Source organism: Elephantulus edwardii, unplaced genomic scaffold, assembly GCF_000299155.1.
Source record: "Elephantulus edwardii isolate Elephantulus edwardi_28Jun2011 unplaced genomic scaffold, EleEdw1.0 scaffold00320, whole genome shotgun sequence".
Taxonomy (NCBI): Eukaryota; Metazoa; Chordata; class Mammalia; order Macroscelidea; family Macroscelididae; genus Elephantulus; species Elephantulus edwardii.
In genome coordinates this window covers 665,104-671,705 of record NW_006400070.1, presented here as the reverse complement: position 1 = coordinate 671,705, position 6,602 = coordinate 665,104, and the positions used below count along the sequence as shown (strand labels likewise).

General features: G+C 39.3%; 1 pseudogene; it reads left to right on the top strand.

Annotated features, from left to right (window-relative positions):
• LOC102854528 overlaps positions 1 to 2,627 on the top strand; it is a 16,576-nt pseudogene extending 13,949 nt beyond the window's left edge.
• Positions 2,628 to 6,602: the final 3,975 nt, after the last annotated feature.

Below are 6,602 nucleotides of genomic sequence, written 5' to 3'. Positions count from 1 at the left end.
TTCCTGGCTGCTGGTGACAAGAGTGTTGACTGTGGAGCCAAGCAAACTAAAGTTGTTAACAGTCTCAATCTCTTCACCCTCCACCATGATGCTGCCAATTGGCCCAATGGGGACAATCTTTGTTTTCTTGATATTGAGCCTCAATCCATATTGAAGACTGCAGTCCTTGACCTTCTGCAGTAAGCACTTCAGGTCCTCGTCAGTATCAGCAAGCAGAGTTGTATCATCTGCATAATGCAGATTGTTGATGAATCTTCCTCCAATCCTGATGCCACATTTCTCCTCATACAGCCCAGCCACCCGGATTATCTGTTCTGCATATAAATTGAAAAGGTGTGGAGATAGGACACATCCTTGGCGTACACCCTTGCCAATATTGAACCATGCAGTGTTTCCTTGCTCTGTTCTGATGACTGCCTCTTGGTCCAATTATAGGTTTTACATTAGCACAATCAAGTGTCCTGGGATTCCCATTCCTCTTAGAGTTAGCTGCAGTTTGTTGTGATCCACACTGTCAAATGAAACACAGACAGACATTCATCTGGTACTATCTTCTTTCAGCCATGATCCATCTAACATTAGCTAAACTATCTCTAGTATCACAATCCCTTCTAAACCCAGCCTGCACTTCTGGCAGTTCTCTGTTGATGTGCTGTTTCAGTCTTTTTTGGATAATCTTCAGCAGAATCTTGCTTACATTTTATATTAATGATATTGTTCGATAATTTCCACCGTTTTTGGACTAGGATCTGTTATAAATCCCACTTGGTCAAGATCAATTTTTTTTATGTGCTTTTGGATTCTATTGGCTAGAATTTTGTTAAGGTTTTTTGTGTCTATGTTCATGAGATATATTGGTCTGTTGTTTTCTTTCTGGTTAATATTTTTACCTTGTTTTGATATTAAGGTTATGCTTGCTTCATAGAATGACTCTGGGAGTATTCTTTTTTTTTTTTCTCTTCAGTTTTTTGAAATAATTTAGGTAAAATTGGTGATAGATCCTGTCCAAATGTTTGGTAGAATTGAGCTGTGAAGCCATCTGATCAAGGACTTTTCTTAGGGAAAAATTTTTTATGACCTATTCAATTTCTTCTTCAGTGATGGGCCTGTTTAAGTGTTCTATATCGGTCCTTGTCAATCTGGGTAGGGCATACATTTAAAGGAATTTGTTAATTTCTTTTAGGTTTTTTAATTTATCAGATTATAGCTTTTGATGGTATTCTGATATTATCTATTTAATTTCATCTTCTTCTGTTATAATGTCACCTCTATCATTTCTTAACCGAGTTATCTGTGTCTTCTCTTTTTTCCCTTTTTAAAAATCTGTCAGTGGTTTTTCAAGTTTATTGAACCTTTTGGAAAAACAATCTCCTAGTTTTATTGATAGTTTCAATTGTTTTTCTATCTCATTGATTTCAGCTCTTGTCCTTACAATTTCTTTTCTTCCAGAGGTTGTAGGATTAGTTTGTTGTTCTTTTTCTATTTTATGAAGGTGTTGATTTAGATCTTTAATTTCTTCCTTCTTCCTTTTTTTTGTGGTCAAGCAACACTGTTTGTTGAAAAGCAATCTTGCTTTATACAGGAGCTCACTTACATGGAGGTAGCTGCAGTAAGAAGTAAGAATGTCTCTTCCCCATGACAAACCAAAGCAACTAAATCATACTTCATAGTAAAACTCAGCAGAGTGAGCCTATTAGCAGATTGATTACAAGCAAAACAACAAAGACTGTAAAATATAAATGATTGTCTCTTCAGCATTGCATTTGGCCTGTTATTTTTAAAAAATAAAAGTTTTCTTTTTAAGCTAGCTAATGACAAACTTGAATAGGCTTAGTTCTCAAGCATTAAATGAGGGTTGGCAGGAGGAAGGAAGGATACATATAGGGAGAGATTATAAAATCAAAGAATGGTTGCAAGTTAGAGCTGGAAAAGGGCCTTTTTGGCCAAGATTGTGAATTTCTGTCCTCTGACTCTGACAATGAGTGCTCTGATGAGGTCCCCATGGTAGGAGATGAACTATCCTACTCATTCCCAACTCTATTACAATGTACGATGGCACATTTCTTAACAGTTATATCAGCATATCCATGCAAGAGACTCAGGTTTCATTCCCGGTCAATAACCTCACATGTTGCCACCACTCATTTGTCAATGAGGTTTGTTGCTATGATTTTGAACATATTTCCGTAGAGCACGGAGGTCAAGATGAATTAGGAAGATTTGGGGATCTACTTGTGAGAATTAGCCAATGAGAACTCTCTGGGTCACATGGTCTGGTCTACAGTCAATCGTGGGGATGGCACAGGACTGGATAGCATTTTGTCCCATTGACTATGATGTCACCATGGGTTGGGATGACTTGATGACAGCTAACAGCGTTCTTAAGTTTCTGAGCAAATCTTCTGAATGGTGAATGTTGTTTGCATTTGCATCAACAGTTTTGCTGCTTGTAACCTCACAACTAGCTCAACTCCATGAAGAAGGATTTAAAGCTAAAGAAGTACCCGAGTAAAGTGCTGGATGACATGGATAATGACGATGACCCCAGCACCGATGGCAAGAGCCTTTATGAGGCACCCTTGAGCTACACCTTCCCCGAGGACAGTACCATCATCAGCCAGATCTGAGACCACTCCGGGGGCTGTGGAAATAGCCTGCCATTCCTAACCGGAAGGAATTCTGTGGCCACACCAGACGGGAGGCAGGAATGGACATGTCTGCCTGGAGTTAAGACTCAATGTCTCTTCCTCTAATAATGTCCCAATTCCTCAATGTACATTCCATCTTAGGAGCTCTAAGTATTGGAGCAGCTCCTATAGCTTGGGTTGCTACTGCATTTTATAATGAGGAGAAGTCTGAGAGATTGGCACCACCATCCCACTGGAATGTTTGGAAAAATAGAATTTGGTAAAATGATGTCTTTATTCTGTACAGCTTCCCCTGATTCCTGTGCTCTTTTCTTACCCCTGCCAAGGAAAGAATCCAAAATGTTAATTGTTGTATAATTGCCATGGTGCAGAGGGACTGTTGTATAGGTTATAAATATTTTAAACCAGATCTTTTCGTGGCCTGCTGCTGTTCCATTTTGGAATGCTATCAAGGCTTCACAGGATGGTTGGTGTAAAGTTCGTACATCTCTACTGAGTATTACTTTTTAAAATATGAAGCTATTAGATATCATATGTTTTAAGGAACAGATATGAGAGAAAGCAAGTAAACTAAAGACCACTTTGGACCTCAGAGTTACGAAAGAAGTATCATCTTTATGATAATGGACAAGTAATGCTATAAAGAAAATGCAGGTGGTCTTGGACAGAGGGAAAGACATTGAGAGCTTCCTTTTTATCTGTGTGTCTGGAATTTTCTCATAATTTATGAACCAGGCTAACATTAACTTCTAATTAACAAGGTGATGAGGATGGCACAGCATAGGGCAGGGTTCAGATCCTTTATTCATAGGGTTGCTATAAGTTCTGATCAATTTGATGCCTTCTTACAACAGCAATTGTCATTTCACTTAACGCAAGTAGAGTGAGGGAATTTGTAAGTAAGGTTTTAAACAAAATAATGCAGTTTCTGGAAGGAGGGAGCTCAATTATCCCTTTCTTCCTCTCTCAGTAGGCCTGCAGTCTCATTTTTCTCAGACCTAGGTGAGTTGGTTGTGAGTGAGGGGAAGTGAATGGGAAACTATGGGGGACAAGGTTCGTAGTCTTAGATGTAAAGGAGAAATGAAAAATATCCTGTAAGGTCTTAGGGAAGAGATAAGAAAGTTTGTGGAGACATGGGCTAGGATGTGAAAAGGAAGAAACAGAAGGTCCCCAAAGCTGGGGAGATATCTCAGAAAGAGGTGCGTTGAGCAGGATCTCAGGTTTGTGTCATGGGAGAGAAGAAAGGAACAGTGGTCAGGTAGAGGTGGAAACGGAAAGGCTCCTTCCAACTTCTTAGGTCAAAGGGACATGGACAGACAAGTAGGTACCAGGTGACTGGAAATGGGTGGAGTCTGGGGGGGGCAAGTTTTGAGGCTAGAAACGAAATTACAGAGCATGTATGGCATGAGGAGGATGTTATGTGCTGCGGAACTCATTATAGTCTTCCTAGTTTCATCTTTAACATTAATAGTTCCTAGGGATGCTGACACAGCCAATCTCACCAGGGCAGGGCCTGACGCAGGCAGCTCAATGGGGGACACAGCTAGAGAAACCTCTTATGTGTTGTGAATATGAATATAGGTAGAAGTTTCTATGTTCAGCTGCTTTCAGTAGTATTCCCAACCATGCTGAGTGAGACCTATGGACCAGAGAACTCTGTGACAGTCAGCACAGGGGATCTCAGGGTCCTGCTTACTCTAGAAAACAGAGTCCGCCCAGTAGGATGGAGTCATTAGCCAAGGTTAATTAAGGGCAGGTATATTGCCTCTTATAGATGAGGCCCTTGGAGCAGGAGATGCAAGCCTACTTCTACCTCTGCTTAAGTGACTGTCACCCCTGTCCTAGCTGGGGGATGGTTTGGGGTTTTCCCCCTCTTCTTCCTTTTTAAAAATGTATGCCTATTGATATGAACAGACCCCTGAGGGCTGCAACTCAGTGGTTTTGATATGTTGTATTTTTATTTTCATTTGTTTCGAAGAACTTTTAAAATTTCCTATATAACTCAATCATGTTCTATAAGAGAGTTATTTAGCTTCCACATGGACAATTTTGTAAGCTTTACCCTCCTGTGATTAATTTCTAGTTTTATGGCATTGTGGTCTGAGAAGATACTTTGTGGTATTTCAATGTTTTTTAATTTGTTGAGGCTTGTTTTGTCCTAATATGGGATTGATTCTGAACAATGTACCATGTGCACTTGAGAAGAAAATTAATTGAGTTTTAGTTGGGTACAATTCCCTGAATACATCCACAAGGTCAAGTTGGCTGATTGTGTAGTTTAGATCTTCAGCATCTTTGTTGAGTTTGGTTTGGGGTTTTTGGTTGTTGTTGTTTTTTTTTTCTAAAAAGATAGATTAACTAAAAAGTTAATCTATCCTTTAGTGATAGTGTTGTGTTGAAGCCTCCTATCACTATTGTGGTGCTGTCAACTGTTGTTTTGTGTATTTTGCAATTCTATCATTTGGTGCATAAATGTTCACCAAGGTTATGTATTCTTTTTTTTTAAATTTTATTTTATGTTGGTTTGCATACAAAGTTCATAAAGTTCATATATATAGTTTTTACACTGAGCCTTTTCCCTTTCCTTCCCTCCCTCCACCCATCCAATTGTGCAACCTTCTATTTAAGTCCCCCTGCCTTGGACCCTTGAACTAGCTCTACAATAATGATCCTATACAGTATTTGTCCTGCCCTCTAGTCCCTCCCAAGTTAGGTAGTGATTTACAAAATCATTGTTCCTGCGTGCTGCATAATATTCCATTGTGTGAATGTACCATAATTTCTCAAACCATTCCATTGTGATTGGGCACTTGAACTGTTTCCATGTTCTTGCTATGGTGACTACTGTTGCTATGAACATTAGTGTACAAGTCTCTGTGCCTCAGTTCTCATTTTCTCCATGTATATTCCAAGCAGTGAAATAGCTGGATCATATGGAATTTCGATGTTAATCTTTTTGAGGAAATGCCAAACTGCCTTCCAGAGTGGCTATATCATTTTACAATCCCACCAATAATGTATAAGAGTTCCTATCTCACCGCATCCTCTCCAACATTTGTTACTTGATGCCCTGCTAAACTTTGCTACTGGGGTAAGATGGTATCTCATTGTGATGTTGATTTGCATCTCTCATATTGCCAGTGATTTGGAGAATTTCTTCATGTGTCTGTTGGCCATCCAAATGTCCTCCTCTGTGAAAATTCTTTCCATGTCTTTTGAACATTTTTTTTCTTTCTCTTCTGGAGGCCCTATAGGATTCTGTAAAATTTCATTATGAGACCCTTGACTGAGATGGTATTGCCAAATATTTGTTCCCAGTCAGTAGGTTTTCTTTTCACCCTGTTGAAATAAAGGTTTTGATGAGCACAGATATTTAACCTTTAGAAGGTCCCATTCATCAATTTTATCCTCTTCAGACTGTATATTTCTGGCTGGTTTTGGCAGTCCCTTTATACCATAGACTAGGACTTCTAAGCTTGGTCCCAGTTCATCTCTGATGAACTTTATGGTTTGGGGCTTTACTGCTAGGTTTCTGGTCCACCTTGAGTTGATTTTTGGGTATGGTGTGATATGTGGATCCTGTTTCAGCTTTCTGCAGGTAGCAGTCCAGTTTTGCCATCACCATTTGTTGAAGAGGTTGTTAATTCCCCATTTGATAGCTTTTATTTCCTTGTCACATATCAGTTGACCATATATAACTGGGTCTACTTCTGGTTTCTTAATTCTGTTCCATTGGTCTATGTGCCTATGCTGTTTTCTATGCTGTTTTTGTTATTAACACTCTGTTGTAGGGAAACTCTTGATATCACAAGCAAGCAAGATTCTGCTGAAAAGTATCCAAAAATGTTTGGAACAATACGTCAACAGAGAACTGCCAGATGTGCAGGCTGGATTTAGAAGAGGTTGTGGTACTAGGGATATTATAGCTAATGTAAGATGGATCTTGGCAGAAAG